This window comes from Bidens hawaiensis, unplaced genomic scaffold (genome assembly GCF_021521415.1).
Source record: "Bidens hawaiensis isolate Kalapana, Puna unplaced genomic scaffold, B.hawaiensis_p1.1 tig00000599_1, whole genome shotgun sequence".
Classification (NCBI taxonomy): domain Eukaryota; kingdom Viridiplantae; phylum Streptophyta; class Magnoliopsida; order Asterales; family Asteraceae; genus Bidens; species Bidens hawaiensis.
Window position 1 is genome coordinate 1,462,546 of NW_027491036.1, and position 19,337 is coordinate 1,481,882.

A 19,337-nucleotide genomic window follows, 5' to 3' on the forward strand; every position below is an offset into this window, starting at 1 on the left:
GATTTTTGATGGGCTAGTCGGGAATCTAAAGAAACCAGAGAGAAGGAGATTTTTGCAGTACCCAAGATTCCTGCAGATCATATTCAATAGCACCTTACAAGATTTACCAACAATTGGAGACACACATAAACTGCAAGATCCTGATGCTTACAAGAGAATAAAGAACCCAGGTGTCTCTAATAACTTTGATGCAAATGTTCCGTTTGAAATTTTACCTTGGTTGTTAAACCATGATCTGGCTGTTATGCCTGTGCCTGAGCTGAGCTCAGAGGAGGAAGAAGGGAGTGATGATGAGAGTGCTGAAGGAGACTCTGATGATGATGTTGATGGCAATGACGGTGGAGATGATTTGGAGATGGGAATTATGTCACCTGAACAGGGGGAGCAAAGAGTAGAATCTGAACAATCAATCCCAACACTACCACACTCACCACCACCAACCTCACCACATCAAACACCACCTAAATCCTTTAACTTAGATCAACCTGAAACTTCCACACAACACTCACCACAACCACATACTTCACCACTTATAAGCCAAATCCAATCAGAACCATTTATACCTAGCACACAACACACACAATCCCCATCCATCACTGAACAACCCACTTTTGAACCATTTCCTACATCAAACCCTACAAGTCCACATGATGATATGTTACAAAGAAATGCTGAGTTGATGTTTGAAAATGATGAATGAGAAAATAAGTTGAGGAGGTTAGAGATGAGAATGTTGATCTGAAAAGAAAGAATGAAGAGCTAACTAGTGAAAATGAAATATTATTGAAAAAGTTAGCTGATGCTGAATTGATGATTCGAACCCTGGTGCAGGAGGTTGAGAAGACCTCAGCTCCCCCAAAACAGGGGGAGAATATGAATCAAAATGATGTGACTGATTCTGAAAGTGCTGAAAATATTAATGGTTTGAAAATGATTATGAATGATTATGATGTTAGTGATGAAAATGAAGAAGAGGTGTGTGGAGAGGAAACAAATGAAAATGAAAAGTCAAATGATGATGAGAATGTGATTACAGAAGAACTGACTGAAATCATGGATGAAGAACTGACTGTTGAGAATGTAAATGTGGATGCTGCTACTGAGGAACTAGAACACACTGAGCCAAATGATGATCAAGAAGCTAGTTCCAAGAGGGTAGATGTAACGATTCCGGCAAAATCAGGTATACCCTAACCGGTATATACTATTTATGTGTTATTTAATAATGAATATATGAATTATAATGCATTTATACGAGTATGTATGATTCACAGTACGGATTATACTCGATTATACAATTAATCGTATTGGAAATACGACTAACTGATTAACGGTTATTGAAACCCGAACGAATCAAGGATTACATTATAGACGAGATATATGATATTTAGTGATGTTTACGAAGTATTAAAGCTTCGGGATAAGTGAATTAAAGCACAGAAAAAGAATTTTCGATTTAATGGTACGTCGGTACGTTAAACGAAACCTTTAATACCAAACCGAGCAAGAGACGATCGATCAAGCCGGAAAAGATGCGCAATTATTAATAATATGATGTTTTAAGTTAATAAAAGTCATGGTTTAAGTTTTTTAAAGTTTTTAAATTGGTTTTATATAAATTTCATTTTTAAGCCGAAAACGACCGTTTTAGCCTCGTTTTAAGTTAAATTAAACATTTAACCGAAAAACGAACTGAACCAGATTATCCAAAACATTATCCGGATTTCCAAAATCCAAATGAGTGGCTAGAAATGGAAAGGTGGGTCCCGCCCCACCTCCCCTCCCTTGTTCCGATCGGCTTGGGGTATAAACCCCTTTCCTTTGTTATTTTTTTTTTAAACAAGCATTCAACATTCATCTTCTTCTCTCCACATTATGGACTAAAAACCTAGATTTGTAGCAAGAAAAGCAAGGTAAAGATCGAGTTATTTACGTTTCCATCTTCTTTTCTTGAGTTTATTTGCAAGAAAATGAGGTTCCAAGTAAAAAAGGGTGAAAACCCGAGATGAAAACCGATTCTTGCATGATCAAGTGATGTATACGGGTTATACAAGGGATCTTGGTCCAAGAAAGGAGTTAAACGAACCAAAAACGAATTTTTACGGTTTAAATCTTAGTTTTTAAGTCATAACCGAACCCATGAAAGAAATGGCTTGATTGTGGGTGTAACTTGCTTGGTGTGGTGTTATTGTGCTTGTAGGTGTTGTATCTAGTTGTTAACAAAGGCTAAAAAGCAAGATCCTTGCGATTTGAAGCTAAGAACACAAGGTAGTTCGGTTTTTATATGGTGTATGTGTTTTGGGACAGATTGTGGTACATTTAGAGTTAGGCTACGAAATTTCACAGAGATTATCTACACATGAAAATATGAGATCTGTAAAAATTTGGTAATTTTTGGACAAAGGATGAATATTTGGTGAATTTAATGCTCGGTTTTGGCTAAAAATGGTGAAAAATATTTAAATATCATGATAAATTCTGAAAAATTCCAGATAATCTTTTTATAACATGAAAAGGTGACACACAAAATTTTAGGTCAGTTGGAGAAGTCTAAGTAGGCATTTCGGTTAAACGAGTTCTATGGTTTTCTAGCTCGGTTTTAGTGAAAATGGCATGTAAAAAGAGATTTTGGTTCTGAAAAATTACAGGGGACTATGTGGATGGCAGGAGTCATCCATGAAAAATTTGGGATTTTTCTAAGGTCGTCTGGTATTTACGACATATTTAGTGTTTAAATGGTGTTTAAAAATAGATAAATAAATTTTAAATATAAAAATTAATTCTGGAAATATTTTTATAAAATTCCCCACTGTCAAAAAGTGATTTGTGCAAAATTTCAAGATCCGAGATTAAACGGATAATTATTTGTGCAAAACAAACTTCTAAAGTTTAAAACGCGTAAACCTGTAAAGTTCGCCTAAACGAGCTGACTGGTGTATAAAAACTCTAAAAATGGACTATTTTCATATAACTAAGTTAAACAGGTAAAAATAAATCATCCGAAAATAATTCGGATGATTTGGGTAATTTTATCCGATTTACAGTTTCCGGTACATTAAAGACGGAAACGGGTTCTGCGGCCCATCGGGGCGTTTAAACCGAGCTCTAATTTCACAACTTTAATTAAATTATCAGTCAACAACTATTTTCGGGTCGTGTGTGACCAAACTCATTTTTGAAACGTAAAAACGGATAACTGTGCTAGGCACGCAAAACGGGGAAAACGAACTAATAGTAATTTTGACTACTGAACTCTAAACGATATCACAATCTGAGTCCGGAGAAGTGTTTCTGGGTTAACATTGCCCCCGGAACGGGTACAGTACTGGGTTAACAGTGTCCCCAGATGTATCGGTTAACACGGTTAAAGTTATATTAATAGTGATTGTATAGTAACGAACTTAGGGATCGTATTACAGATCCGGACTAGTAGCTTACGTACTGTGTTACCTGCTTGCTTGCGATAAGGTGAGTTTCACGAGCCCCTTTTTCTGAATTGTTTTTAAATATTTTCTCGGGGCGGGAATCATGTTACTATTAAAATGTTTAAGTACATACTGAACGCATGGATTTGCGTGTATTTATATATATCTTATTGTACGGGAATCGTACGGAAATGTACTAAGATGGTAATTGTCTGAGTTGCTAACATTGTAAGGCCCCGTAACACGAGTGATTAGCTAAAAGCCGGTAGAGTGTGAATAGTACTATTGGTCTGACAAACCCAACTGGTCTGGCATGGATTTGCTGATGTTTCCCAGCCAGTTGCACATGTCTATTTTGTGTTGTTATTTATTTTTTCTATGTAATGTTAGGCATAACGGTTTGGGGTAGGTTCGTGGGCGGAGTATGCCACGAGGTTGTATGTGGATAGTCAGAGGTTTCACTTGTGGGCTCAGCATAATTACATCGCTAATATATGATATTTATAATGATTTGTCATTGTTTATTTAAATTAGTGAAACTCACCAACTATTCGTAGTTGACCCGTTTTCTTTACATGCTTTCTAGGTACCCCCAAACTGGATTAATTGTTACATGCCTGACGATGCGTGCTTTTTGTGGAAGCTTAATGATCTTTTTTGTATTAAATATGTTAATGTAATATTGGTAAAACTTATGTGCTAACGCCTAGACGGTAACTAAACTCGGAACAATGTAATATGGTGTAAATTAATGTAGTGGTGTTTTCTTTATAAGCAATGCTGTTGATATCAGACGTGTCTGTTGCATCCCGTTTACGTTTCCGCTGCGGTTACGGGGTGTTACAGAACTTGGTATCAGAGCCATTGGTTATAAAGAATTAGGATGTCTTTAAAGATACCTAAAATATAACTAGTAGCTCAAGTATTATAGGATCTGAATATCAACTAATAATTTATAGTGACGAGATCTGGATAAACTTGGATGGACAAGTGAGTTATCATGGTCCGGAACATAATAACAGACTTGTCCGCACGAGGGAATTCAGGGGAAGTCACGGGGAACTTTAATAGGTAAAATCGGCAACATATGTGTAAGTATATGATAATATTTTTATGTGACAAAGTTGTATAAGTATGTGTATATTAATTATGATTTACATTATGGAAGGAACTATATGTTTGCTAACTTGTGTACAGGTAAGGATGTTGAGAATACGAAGTCTGTCAGTGGAGGAGGACCCGGAGGAGATCAGTTCCGGGAACTCTAGGAGCTTACGCCTAGTATCCAGCACTGAGCCTAGTGAGACTAGCCGTAGGAGTACTAGCCTGTCCTCCCCTACTAGGGTTGCCAGATCCCCCACCCCACCCGCACCACAGGCCACCCCTACCCCTCCCAGACCCGGATCCTGCCTCACGGCGCCGATCAGTGTCCCCTAAGTCCCACATACCTCTACCCCACCCAGACCTACTTTCCACAGGGGCGAGTCCTCCCGCCCCCAGCCCGAGCCTGTGCCTCCACCCGTGTGGGGTACCCCTAGGCTGGAGAGGGATGAGCGTCCCTCCTCCGAGGCTGTATGGCTCCGAGTGCTCACCGAGCAGGTGGTTGAGCACAACATCGCCTTGACGGTGGGGATCCAGAGGAGGAGACACTTGATGGACTGCGTACTGGACAGCCAGTATGCGATTGCCCAGCTGAGGAGGGAGGGCGCATACTCCCAGTGGATGATTGACCAGATGGAGACACGGATCCGGGGTGTGCTGGCGGTGTTGGTGACGATGGTGGCAGTGTTGGTGTGGTTTGTATACCACCAGGCTTAGTTATGTTAGGGTGGTAGTAGTCAGGGTCCGCTTTTTGATACTCTGTGTAAGCAGTTAGTGGCGATGCTAACATAGAGTGAATCTTGGGTAGTTATAGTACAGCCACTAGCCCATAGGGGGTCTCTTTTGGGGATGACATTGTAGATACTTTTGGTGTACCATTCAAGCACTTTACCATAGCGGGTTATGTCGAAATGATGCCGATGTAGGACCGATGTATAAAAACTTAATCTATGGGATGATGGTAGAAATGTAATGTGTACTGATGTTTATGTAATATGTACTGATGTTTATTAATGAATGGAATGTGTGTTGTGTATCGAGATTGGAATTTGTATTAATTATATGTATTTTCTTAATGTTGTGTAGAATGGCACCAAAACGGGCAGCTCGAATGTCAGAAGTGGACGTGGACCGTCTGATTGCTCGACAGTTGGAGGCGGAGATACCGGATATAGTATCGCGCATCGCCGCCAGTATTAACAATACGACCAATCTAGACCCTGCGAGCAATCAAACGACCACCAATAATGATGGGGAACAAAATGTTAACCTTCCACCGAACGGTAACCCGATTCCGAGTAATGACGCACCGCCTAGGGTGGTCGTTACAGACAGTAATGGCCCTATACCTAGTGTAGAAACGAACCGCACTGAACCGACTCCTGCAACAAGGGGATGTTCAATTAAAGATTTTATGTTGTGCAAGCCCCTAGAATTTAGTGGGTCTGAGGGATTGGTTAAGTGGATTGAGAAAAAAGAGTCTGTTGTGAACATCAGCAACTGCCCTGAGGATTACGTTGTTAAGTATGCTACCTGCACGTTCGGGGACCATGCCTTGACATGGTGGAACACAATAGTGCAAACTCGCGGTCAGGTAGTGACAAACCGCATGACCTGGGCAGAGCTCAAGGCCCTTGTACTGGAACATTTCTGCCCGAAAAACGAACTGCAGAAGTTAGAAAACGAATTGTGGAACCTGGAGATGCAGGGGGCAGACCACTTGGGTTATACGAACCGATTTAATGAATTGTCGCGATTGGTGCCATGGTTGGTCACCCCAGAGTCAAAGAGGGTTGAGCGCTATATATGGGGACTAACTCCAGTAGTAAGGAGTATAGTCAACTCTGGGGGACACAAGACGTTTGAGGGTGCGGTGACGCAAGCTGGTATCATCACATACCATTTCGTGAGGAGTGGGTCACTGAAGGTGGCAGGAGAGTCTGCTGGGGGAAAGCGGGGTACGTATGACAATAGGATCCAGGAGAAGCAGCAAAATAAACTTGCTCGGCCCGCTGCCCAGAACTACGCCATGACTAGTTCAGGCGGTAGGCAGGAATCGCAGAAAGGGACATTCCCTAAGTGTGGGAAATGCGGCTACCAGCATGGTGGCGAGTGCAAGGGAGTAGTGTGCCACTGGTGTGGCAGGAATGGGCACTACGCACCGAGTTGTAGGACAGTCCTAAACAATCTGAACCGACAACCGCAACATATCCGTGCACAGCCACCTAGGACCCAACCAGTCCGACAGCAAAACCCACAAGGAAACCAAATGATAACCACCAGCCGTGCTTGCTTTGAATGCGGCAGCACAGATCACTTCAAGAGATACTGTCCGAAACTGAACCAGGGAGGAAATGGGAGGCAAACCGTGGGTCAGGCATCGTCGTCCAATCCGGCGAGAGGCCGAGCGTTTGTGATGGGGGCGAACGAAGCACGCCAGGACCCCAGCGTAGTGACAGGTACATTCCTCGTCTCTGATCATTACGCTTCTGTATTATTTGATACGGGCGCCGATAGAAGCTTTGTCTCCGTTAAGTTCCTATCGATAGCAAACCTTCCGATTAGTGAAACCATAGAACCTTATACCGTAGAAGTCGCTAACGGTAAAACCATGATAGTTAATCGGATAGTTCGGAATTGCCCTTTTTTTCTGAACGATCAATCCTTCCTGATTGACTTATTACCGGTAGAATTAGGTAGTTTTGACGTGATAGTGGGAATGGATTGGTTAGCACGTAACAAAGTGGAAATAAACTGTGAAAAGAAAATCGTCAAGATCCGGGTGTCGGATGACGAAGAGGTGTTAGTGCAAGGAGAGAAGTCGGGCACAATGATACCATTTATATCCCACCTCAAGGTGTTAAAATATATACGCCAGGGATGCGTGGCGTATCTAGCGAGCTTGACGGCCACAGATTCTGAGGAGAAATGGGTGGATGATATCCCGGTGGTACGCGAATTTCCACATGTTTTCCCAGAAGAACTTCCTGGATTACCGCCAACCCGACAGGTCGAATTCAGAATCGATTTAATACGTCAAGCTGGCCCTGTTGCTAAAGCACCCTACCGACTTGCACCGTCCGAGATGCAAGAATTATCCAATCAGTTGCAAGAATTGATGGATAAAGGATTTATACGTCCTAGTCATTCCCCGTGGGGTGCACCTGTATTATTCGTGAAAAAGAAGAACGGGAGCCTTAGAATGTGCATTGATTACAGGGAATTGAACAAGTTAACAATCAAAAATAGGTACCCTCTTCCCCGAATTGATGATCTGTTTGACCAGCTGCAAGGTGCGAGCTATTTCTCAAAAATCGATCTTAGATCGGGATAACATCAGGTTAGAATTCAGGAAGAAGATATCCCAAAAAACCGCATTCCGAACTCGCTACGGCCATTACGAGTTCTTAGTTATGCCTTTCGGACTAACAAATGCGCCGGCAGTGTTCATGGACCTCATGAATCGAGTCTGTAAACCTTACCTCGACAAATTCGTCATCGTGTTTATTGACGATATTTTGATCTACTCGAAAAGTAAAGAAGAGCACGAGCAACACTTAAGAATAATTTTAGAGCTTCTGAATCAGGAGAAGTTGTATGCAAAATTCTCCAAGTGCAACTTCTGGTTACAAGAAGTGCAATTCCTAGGTCACGTTGTAAACCATCAAGGAATACACGTTGATCCGAGTAAGGTTGAAGCAATTAAGAATTGGCAAGCGCCTAAATCGCCAAAGGAAATCCGCCAATTCTTAGGCTTAGCTGGATACTATCGTCGATTTATAGAGAACTTTTCCAGCATCGCCCAACCTTTAACTCTCCTGACTCAAAAGGATCGAAAGTATGAATGGGGAGAAGAGCAGGAAACGGCGTTTCAAACGTTAAAGAAAAAATTGTGCCAAGCGCCGATTTTAAGTCTCCCCGATGGAGACGATGGTTTTGTCGCGTATTGTGACGCATCGCGTAGAGGGTTAGGATGCGTGTTGATGCAGAATAATAAGGTTATAGCCTATGCTTCCCGACAGTTAAAAGTACACGAGAAAAATTACACTACTCATGACTTAGAACTGGGAGCGGTTATCTTCGCACTTAAAATCTGGAGACATTATCTCTACGGTACGAAGTGCACCATCTTCACCGATCATAAAAGTTTGCAGCACATATTCGATCAGAAAAAACTGAATATGAGGCAACGAAGATGGGTCGAGTTGTTAAGCGATTATGACTGTGACATCCGTTATCACCCCGGCAAGGCTAACGTCGTAGCCGATGCCTTGAGTAGGAAAGATCGGGTTAAGCCATTGCGAGTGCGAGCACTGGGGATGATAGTCCGGTCGAACCTTTCGGACCTGATTCGAGTCGCTCAACGTGATGCGTTGAAAGAGGAACAATTGGAAAAGGAGGGACTTTACGACAATGAGAAGAATTTCGAACGGCGCGTGGACGAAATTCTCTATTTCAAAAATCGGGTTTGGATCCCGACCCTCCATGACCTTCGTAAATTAATCATTGACGAAGCGCATAGATCGAAATATTCCATACATCCGGGATCAGATAAGATGTACAAGGATGTGAAGAAGTTCTACTGGTGGCCGGGTATGAAAAAGGATATAGCAACGTATGTCGGTAAGTGTACGACTTGTGCGAGAGTTAAGGCGGAGCACCAGAAACCCTCGGGGATGTTACAACAACCGGAAATTCCCGAATGGAAATGGGAGCAAATCACGATGGATTTTGTGACACATCTCCCTAAGACGTCCCAAGGACATGATGCAATTTGGGTAATCGTGGATCGATTAACCAAATCGGCACATTTTATCCCGATTAGGAATAACTATAACACTGAGAGACTTGCGCAGATTTATATAAATGAAATTGTGTCTCGTCATGGGATACCCATCTCAATCATCTCCGATCGGGATAGCCATTTCACCTCCAATCTGTGGCAAGCTGTGCAAGAAGCGCTGGGAACGCGCATTTATCTAAGCACAGCTTACCACCCTCAGACCAATGGTCAGTCTGAGAGGACCATCCAAACCATGGAGGATTTGCTTCGTGCATGCGTACTGGATTTTAAGGGAAATTGGGATCAACATCTCCCACTCGTTGAATTTTCCTATAATAACAGTTACCATAGCAGTATAAAGGCAGCGCCTTACGAAGCATTGTATGGTCGGAAGTGCCGATCACCACTCTGCTGGACTGAAGTGGGCGACACCCAGGTTATTAGATCAGACCTGGTCCCGGAAACGACCAGCAAAATCCTTGAAATTAGGAACAATCTGAAGGCCGCGCGGGATCGGCAGAAGAGTTATGCCGATACCCGTAGAAAACCGTTGTCGTTTGAGAAAGGTGATAAAGTGTATTTGAAGGTATCACCTTGGAAGGGTGTAGTCAGATTTGGAAAGGCGGGGAAGTTAGCCCCGAGATATATTGGACCATTCAATATTACTGCAAATATCGGTCCCGTAGCATACCGATTAGAACTACCCGATGAACTGAGTGCAATTCACAACGTGTTTCACGTATCGAACTTGAAAGGATGTCTGGCGGATGAGACATTGGTGTTACCTTTAGAGGGTGTCCAAATAAGTGATAAGCTCAATTTCGTAGAGGAACCCATAGAAATAGTAGACGGGAAAATCAGGCAACTTAGACACAATAAGATTTCGTTGGTCAAAGTTAGATGGAATTCGCAACGAGGCCCATAATATACATGGGAACGAAAGGACGAATTTCGGAAGAAATACCCATACCTATTTCCTCAAAAGGAAGTAGTCGACGCGTAAAATTTCGAGGACGAAATTTTTTTTTATGGGGGGAGAATGTAACGATTCCGGCAAAATCAGGTATACCCTAACCGGTATATACTATTTATGTGTTATTTAATAATAATATATGAATTATAATGCGTTTATACGAGTATGTATGATTCACAGTACGGATTATACTCGATTATACAGTTAATCGTATTGGAAATACGACTAACTGATTAACGGTTATTGAAACCCGAACGAATCAAGGATTACATTATAGACAAGATATATGATATTTAGTGATGTTTACGAAGTATTAAAGCTTCGGGATAAGTGAATTAAAGCACAGAAAAAGAATTTTCGATTTAATGGTACGTCGGTACGTTAAACGAAACCTTTAATACCAAACCGAGCAAGAGACGATCGATCAAGCCGGAAAAGATGCGCAATTATTAATAATATGATGTTTTAAGTTAATAAAAGTCATGGTTTAAGTTTTTTAAAGTTTTTAAATTGGTTTTATATAAATTTCATTTTTAAGCCGAAAACGACCGTTTTAGCCTCGTTTTAAGTTAAATTAAACATTTAACCGAAAAACGAACTGAACCAGATTATCTAAAACATTATCCGGATTTCCAAAATCCAAATGAGTGGCTAAAAATGGAAAGGTGGATCCCACCCCAACTCCCCTCCCTTGTTCTGATCGGCTTGGGGTATAAACCCCTTGCCTTTGTTATTTTTTTTTAAACAAGCATTCAACATTCTTCTTCTTTTCTCCACATTATGGACTAAAAACATAGATTTGTAGCAAGAAAAGCAAGGTAAAGATCGAGTTATTTACGTTTCCATCTTCTTTTCTTGAGTTTATTTGCAAGAAAATGAGGTTCCAAGTAAAAAAGGGTGAAAACCCGAGATGAAAACTGATTCTTGCATGATCAAGTGATGTATACGGGTTATACAAGGGATCTTGGTCCAAGAAAGGAGTTAAACGAACCAAAAACGAACTTTTACGGTTTAAATCTTTGTTTTTAAGTCATAACCGAACCCATGAAAGAAATGGCTTGATTGTGGGTGTAACTTGCTTGGTGTGGTGTTATTGTGCTTGTAGGTGTTGTATATAGTTGTTAACAAAGGCTAAAAAGCAAGATCCTTGCGATTTGAAGCTAAGAACACAAGGTAGTTCGGTTTTTATATGGTGTATGTGTTTTGGGATAGATTGTGGTACATTTAGAGTTAGGCTACGAAATTTGTCAGAGATGATCTACACATGAAAATATGAGATCTGTGAATATTTGGTAATTTTTGGACAAAGGATGAATATTTGGTGAATTTAATGCTCGGTTTTGGCTAAAAATGGTGAAAAATATTTAAATATCATTATAAATTCTGGAAAATTCCAGATAAGCTTTTTATAACATGTAAAAGTCACACACAAAATTTTAGGTCAGTTGGAGAAGTCTAAGTAGGCTTTTCGGTTAAACGAGTTCTAGGGTTTTCTAGCTCGGTTTTAGTGAAAATGGTACGTAAAAAGAGATTTTGGTTTTGGAAAAATTACAGGGGACTATGTGGATGGCAGGGGTCATCCATGAAAAATTTGGGATTTTTTTATGGTCGTTTGGTATTTACGACATATTTAGTGTTTAAATGGTGTTTAAAAATAGATAAATAAATTTTAAATATAAAAATTAATTCTGGAAATATTTTTATAAAATTCCCCACTGTCAAAAAGTGATTTTTGCAAAATTTCAAGATCCGAGATTAAACGGATAATTATTTGTGCAAAACAAACTTCTAAAGTTTAAAACGCGTAAATCGGTAAAGTTCGCCTAAACGAGCTGACTGGTGCATAAAAACTCTAAAAATGGACTATTTTCATATAACTAAGTTAAACAGGTAAAAATAAATCATCCGAAAATAATTCGGATGATTTGGGTAATTTTATCCGATTTACAGTTTCCGGTACATTAAAGACGGAAACGGGTTCCGCGGCCAATCGGGACGTCTAAACCGAGCTCTAATTTCACAACTTTAATTATATTATCAGTCAACAACTATTTTCGGGTCGTGTGTGACCAAACTCATTTTTGAAACGTAAAAACGGATAACCGTGCTAGGCACGCAAAACGGGGAAAACGAACTAATAGTAATTTTGACTACTGAACTCTAAACGATATCACAATCTGAGTCCGGAGAAGTGTTTCTGGGTTAACATTGCCCCCGGAACGGGTACAGTACTGGGTTAACAGTGTCCCCAGATGTATCGGTTAACACGGTTAAAGTTATATTAATAGTGATTGTATAGTAACGAACTTAGGGATCGTATTACAGATCCGGACTAGTAGCTTACGTACTGTGTTACCTGCTTGCTTGCGATAAGGTGAGTTTCACGAGCCCCTTTTTCTGAATTGTTTTTAAATATTTTCTCGGGGCGGGAATCATGTTACTATTAAAATGTTTAAGTACATACTGAACGCATGGATTTGCGTGTATTTATATATATCTTATTGTACGGGAATCGTACGGAAATGTACTAAGATGGTAATTGTCTGAGTTGCTAACATTGTAAGGCCCCGTAACACGAGTGATTAGCTAAAAGCCGGTAGAGTGTGAATAGTACTATTGGTCTGACAAACCCAACTGGTCCGGCATAGATTTGCTGATGTTTCCCAGCCAGTTGCACATGTCTATTTTGTTGTTATTTATTTTTGCTATGTATTGTTAGGCATAGCGGTTTGGGGCAGGTTCATGGGCGGAGTATGCCACGAGGTTGTATGTGGATAGTCAGAGGTTTCACTTGTGGGCCCAGCATAATTACATCGCTAATATATGATATTTATAATGATTTGTCACTGTTTATTTAAATTAGTGAAATTCACCAACTATTCGTAGTTGACCCGTTTTCTTTACATGCTTTCTAGGTACCCCCAAACTGGATTAATTGCTACATGCCAGACGATGCGTGCTTTTTGTGGAAGCTTAATGATCTTTTTTGTATTAAATATGTTAATGTAATGTTGGTAAAACTTATGTGCTAACGCCTAGACGGTAACTAAACTCGGAACAATGTAATATGGTGTAAATTAATGTAGTGGTGTTTTCTTTATAAGCAATGCTGTTGATATCAGACGTGTCTGTTGCATCCCGTTTACGTTTCCGCTGCGGTTACGGGGTGTTACAGTAGAGCATGACTCTGAATTGGAAAACTTATTTAGAGAAATTGATGAATTTGGAACTTCTGATAAAGAAGAAGATGAAGAACAGTTGAGAAAAAGAAAAGAGAAGGGAAAAAGTTTGGCAACTGATGATGATCCTGCTGTATATGTTGAGAAAGATGTATCTTTTGTAGATACTGCTGCTGCTGCTGCTCTTGAAGAGCAAGAAAGAATAATCAAAGAAACTTTGGAGAGGGAGAAAATAGCCCTATCTCTAACTCCAGAAGAAATAGCAGAGCAAGAAAATCTGATCAGACAATCCAACATTGAAAAAGAACTGACTGAAGATGAGGATGATCAAGAAGTTATTGAGGTATTGATTAAGATGAAAAGAGTTGAGGAAGTGGACAACTCCTTGGGCACAGTGGTCAGCATGTTTCAATCTAAAAGTCAAACATCAGAAACTGCTGCTGAACCAACTACTGATATAATTCCTGAAGAAGAAATTGGTGAGTCAATTGCAACTATGGCTGCCAAGAAATGGGTTCAACAAGTAAAAGAAGACATGAAAAAGAACCTACTGGTAACTGGGGAGAAAGAAGATTTGAAAAGACTTATCAAAGAAGAAAGAGATCTGCTGAGCAGACTAATGATGAACCACTCAGGGCAATTCCCTTGCAAACACTGAAACCAGGAGAAAAATTACCAGGGGTCCCTGATGTTAATGTTCCTGATGTTAGTGTTACTGATGTTAATGTTACTGAACCAGAGCATCCTGCCTCTGATGAACCCAAAATAGATGCCATGATTGATCTATCAGATGATGAGGAGGATGACTCTGAGGATTCTGATGAAGAGGGTGATGACAACCCTGATCAAGGAGGTGAGAAAGTTGGTACAAGCTTCACTGCTGAGACCCCTCAAGCTAAAGAGACTTATATTCAAAGGGGCATCATTGAAATTAATGCAGAGGAAGTCTTAAAGAAGGTTGAGAAGAGAAAGAAAAATACTGAGCATTATAAGAACTATTTGAAAGTCAGAGGTTATCCTGAAGCTGCCCTGGAAAAATACACTATGGACCAAATTCAAGATCTCTACAACAGTGAGAAAGAGATAGTGTCACAAAATTTTGTAAAACAGGATGATAAGGTTGAACTGGAAGAATTAAAGAAGAAATATGATGGTATGTGTGGATATTTGATTGAGAAAGGCATGAAGCCTGAGGTTGTGAGAAATCTGAGTAAAGAGGCAGTATTTGACCAGTATTCCAAAAAAAAAGACAGAGAGTTAAAAAGTGTCTATACTGAGAGCACAATTCAAACTGAACTACCTGATGAGCCTCCAAAGAAGAAAAGAAGAATTCAGACCTTAAGGGAGAAGGAAAAGGAGCAAGTCAAACCTGTTGAAATTCCTATCCCTCAAGATGATGTCAAACCTGAACAAGAAACTGAACCATTCATGCCTTGGGAGAATGAGGAAATGATCAGCATCCTAAGAAACATAATGATAAACAAGAGAGGGATGACTGAAGCAGATTTCAATGTTTTGGAAAAAGAGGATTTGAAGACTCTGTTCTATCTGCAAAAGGATGAGTGGGAAAAGGCATTGAGGGAAGGAGAAAATCCCAGATACTATGTTGATGGCAGATTTGTACCTGCTGGACTAGCAAGAACTCCAGGAATGATCAAAATGTTAATTGAACTGGAGGTAGCAGGACATGACATTGTGGAGATAGCAAACCTTCCTACTGAGATGGTGGAAGCCATATATGTGAAAACATTCTACTTGGGACCTCAGAAGCCCAAGAAATCAATTCCATTCAGACCTCCAATCCATCAAAGATTCCCAAGAGGAAGAGACCAATGAGGAAGAGGAGAATTAAGTAGCTCAGTACAACAAAGAACAAGACCACAATCTGGTGTGGATCTACCAAGAGAGCTCTACTACGATTCAGTAACTGATACTCTGAAGGTGATCATGGAAAGTAGGCAGTTGAGGGAATTATTGTGAGAAGTGACTTCAGAGAATACATTGAAGAACAACTGAGAAGAATGGAGTCACTTCATCTTTATGATTTTAGGGACAGAAGTAGATCTGCAGGGAGACAAATGAATGACTTATCTAAATACCTGTATGAGCAAGCTGGAAATGGGTTCAGGTTCTTAAAAGACTACATAAGCAGAGGTGCAGCTTCAATGAACAAAGCAAGAAGATCTGCAAAGATAAAAAAGATGGATATTGCTGAAAGAAACTTTAAGATGTATGTCAGAGATGAAGATCCACTGTCCAACATGAGTAAGTGTATAAGTTTAAGAAGAAGAATGAAAAGGCCAAACTACACTGTACAGAAGAATGGCATCATTGCTCAAGTTGAATACAAGGAAAATGGAGAATATGCATTGATGAATTCTGATGAAAAGGTGCTGGCTGTGATAAAGAGAGATGCAGATCTTGCTTGCTTGCACAATGAAGATCTAGCTGATATTAGAGACTTGGTGATTCCAGAAGGACACACTCACTACCAAGTGCTCAATATCTTCAGAGAAAGAGCAGCATCTGTAATCCAGATGAGAAGACAAGCAGCCTACAATGAAAGAAAAAGACAAAATAGATAGAATAGGCTTGGCTTTGTAATGTCTTCGGACAAACCTTTGATTATGTAATTTTTACTTATGTAATTTGATTATGAAATTTGATGTGTATTTTGCTAAGTGTAAGTAACCATAGAGTGTTTTGGGTCAGCTGAGATGTTCCAATCTAGGGGGAGATTGTTGGGTCAAGAATTTGACCCAAATAATTAGATTTGACCTAAACGAAGAATTTGGAAGATTGGAATCTTCTCAACATCCTCAGAAACTGCTAAGTATTGAATCCGAGCACACCTTGGACCTTCGAGTAAGCTTTTACTTAGCCGAGTACGAGATTTTGCCTTACGAGCAAGGTTTACTTCAAATAGTCTTCTTAAGTGGATATCCGAGCAAGGTATGCTTTTTGGTGATTTCCGAGTAAGGTTCATTAATTTGGCATATCCGAGTAAGGTTCACTTTGTCAAGCAGGGTTGTTCTTCAAGACCAAGTATTTTACTCTTCCGAGTAAGGTTTGGTCAACCAAGTCCAAGAAGCCAAGTAATTGGAAGACCGGGCAAGGTATTCTTTAATAATTATGGTCCGAGTATACTTGATGAGTTGATGGAATATATCTAAGTTATATCGAGTAAGGTTCTGCTCAACTAAGGTATGTACTCCTGAGTACACCTTATCAATAAGTTGTTCAACTGACAATGAGCCGAACAGGATCATAGAAGAACAAGGTTGCTCGTAAGGATTTGTCGAGCAAAGTTTGATAAGTCCAAGAAGATTGAAGTCTACTCGGTGAATATTTTAATTGGTAAAATATTCTTTAAGTAAAGTCTACCCGGAAAATGATTCCGAGTACACTTCTATGTTTACCAAGTCTGAAGGAAGGCCGAGTACACTTCGTACTCGGAGACTGAAGTTTAATGAAAAGCCTACGCGGAAGATTTGTTTTACACTTAGTATATTTTTGAATATGTAAATTGAATATGTACTATCGGATAGGGTTTCTAGAAGGAATGACAGTTGTCTTAGGTTGGCAGGCCTATAAATAGAATAATTAGAGCACGCCGCGACACAAGAGACAGAGCACAATACGGATAAGACCGACACATTAATTAAGAGAATATTTTGTGTGTGACGGCTGTCCTAGGATTCGTTCTAAACCCTAATCGATTATCCTTTTGTATGATTAACGTTATATAAATGGAAATCTTTTGAGTGAATCCTTCGTGTGTCTTCGTATTACGAATATTCATTGCAACCGTATGTTTGTTATTGATTCCGCCTTTAACAAACGGTCATCTTTCTTAACATCGTAACCCGTCATTAACTCGCTTGTCAACACGATTAATTTTGTGTGATTTATGACATGATTGATTAATATCCGATCCGAAACGAACTGACAGGATGTTTAACGAATGTACATTAGTTCTCTCTGTATGTTTCCCATTTGTCATGGAATGTTGACGAATGGGGGTATCTCTATTGCTAATTCATTATGCTTTCCTTTAACTTATGTAATGTTAACGAATGTAGCCCATTCATTACGGGAGATGTAACTTTTAGTGCACGGTTTTGCGTCTTGAGTCTTGTTACTGCACGGTTTTGGTGTCTGTAGCGACGAATAAGTTATAGGCAGTTTAGTCTTTGTATTTAACGTATATTGTAAATAGCCTATAAATAAGGAGCTCATGCTCATAATTTATTAGAGAACTTGTACATAGTTTAAGTTATTCTCTCCATAACTCCACCATAATGTATTTACTCCATAATTATCAATAAAGTATTATATTTAAAGTACCGATTTCGTGGTGATGTATCGTATTAGCGGCTAGATCTTGGTCTCTATGACGTTCTCTCAATTGGTATCAGAGCAGGAGCTGCTCTCGATGCATCAATAAGGTAAATCTGAGTTTTCGTGTTTTTTGTGTTCTTCGGGTTTTGGTCAGACCTGGAGTAATTTAGTGTGTTATTGGTGGATTTGTTGGTGAATTCGTGTTTATTGATGGAAGAGGGAACTTCCTGTGTAATTTGGTGTTAAGTTATGGTGTATTGAGTGATTCACCATGGAAGAGTATGTTAACTTTTGATTCTGTTTATGATGATTTAGTGATTGTTAAGTTAATTGGATGATGGATTCGTGTTTAGAATTGAAATTCACATGTTCCTGTGAATTTTGGTGGTAAATTATGGAGAATTGAAGTTTTCACCATTGAAGAGCATGTTATGGGTTAATTTATTTGGAGATGAATAAGTAAATGTTAAGGTAAATTATTGTTGGATTCGGAATCGTGGTGAAAAACTGAGGGTTCGGTGTGATATTCATGGTAATTTATGGTGTTTTGATGATTTCACCATGGATGAAGTTTAAAAATCCAGATTCCGGTCAGATCTTGTTTTTCCGGCGATTCACGTTTTTCCGACGAGATGTTCAGATCTAACCACCTGATTCGTTAAGGAAGTTTAACGAATTAGGAGGCAATTCTTTATGAAATTCTTTAACGAATTTGAAGGCAATTCGTTAAGGTAATTATAACGAATTAAGGCAATTCGTTAAGATAATTCGTTAAGGCATATTTAACGAATTAAGAGTTAATTCGTTAAGGTAAACATAACGAATTAAGGCAATTCGTGAAGCTGATTCGTTAAGTTAAAAGTGACGAATTAATGCAATTCGTTAAGGTACTTCTTTAAGTTAATTCGATAAGGTAAACGTAACGAATCAAGGTGATTCGTTAAGGCAATTAAGGCCAATTCGTTATGTAGGACGACCTGTGGACATCTTAACGAATGGGAAGCCATTCGTGTAACTGTTATAACGAACTAGAGTTTGTAAGTTATAACGAACTGATTGGTTGAAGAATGGAGAACAAGAACTAAGTTAACGAATGGTGGATATGTATAACGAATGAGAGAGGTGATTCGTTAAAAAAAGAGCAAAATGGCGGGAAAAATTTTCTTGCGTGAATTTTTTCCTGAATACTCCTCGTAAGTGAGTTTTCATTCTTGAAAATTTTGGCGTTAATATTTATTTTTCAAAAATTTCGATGAATTTTTGGCGGGAAAATCGGAAAAATTTTCTTAATCGAAATTTTTCTAGGATGTTCCTAATGTATTGGAGACTCTTCGTGCAAATTTTCGTAATATATTTTCCGGCTGACTGTTTATGCGTTTTGACTGGCCGAGGGGGAGATCTCGTGTAATTTAAGGAGGAGTGTGTTTGTTTGTGAACCTTGTAAATTATTTAAGACCTTGCCGAATTTGTCAATAAAAGGAGGAGATAAAACTTTCATTTGAGATTATTTGGCTTGTATCTTCCTACATTTGCAA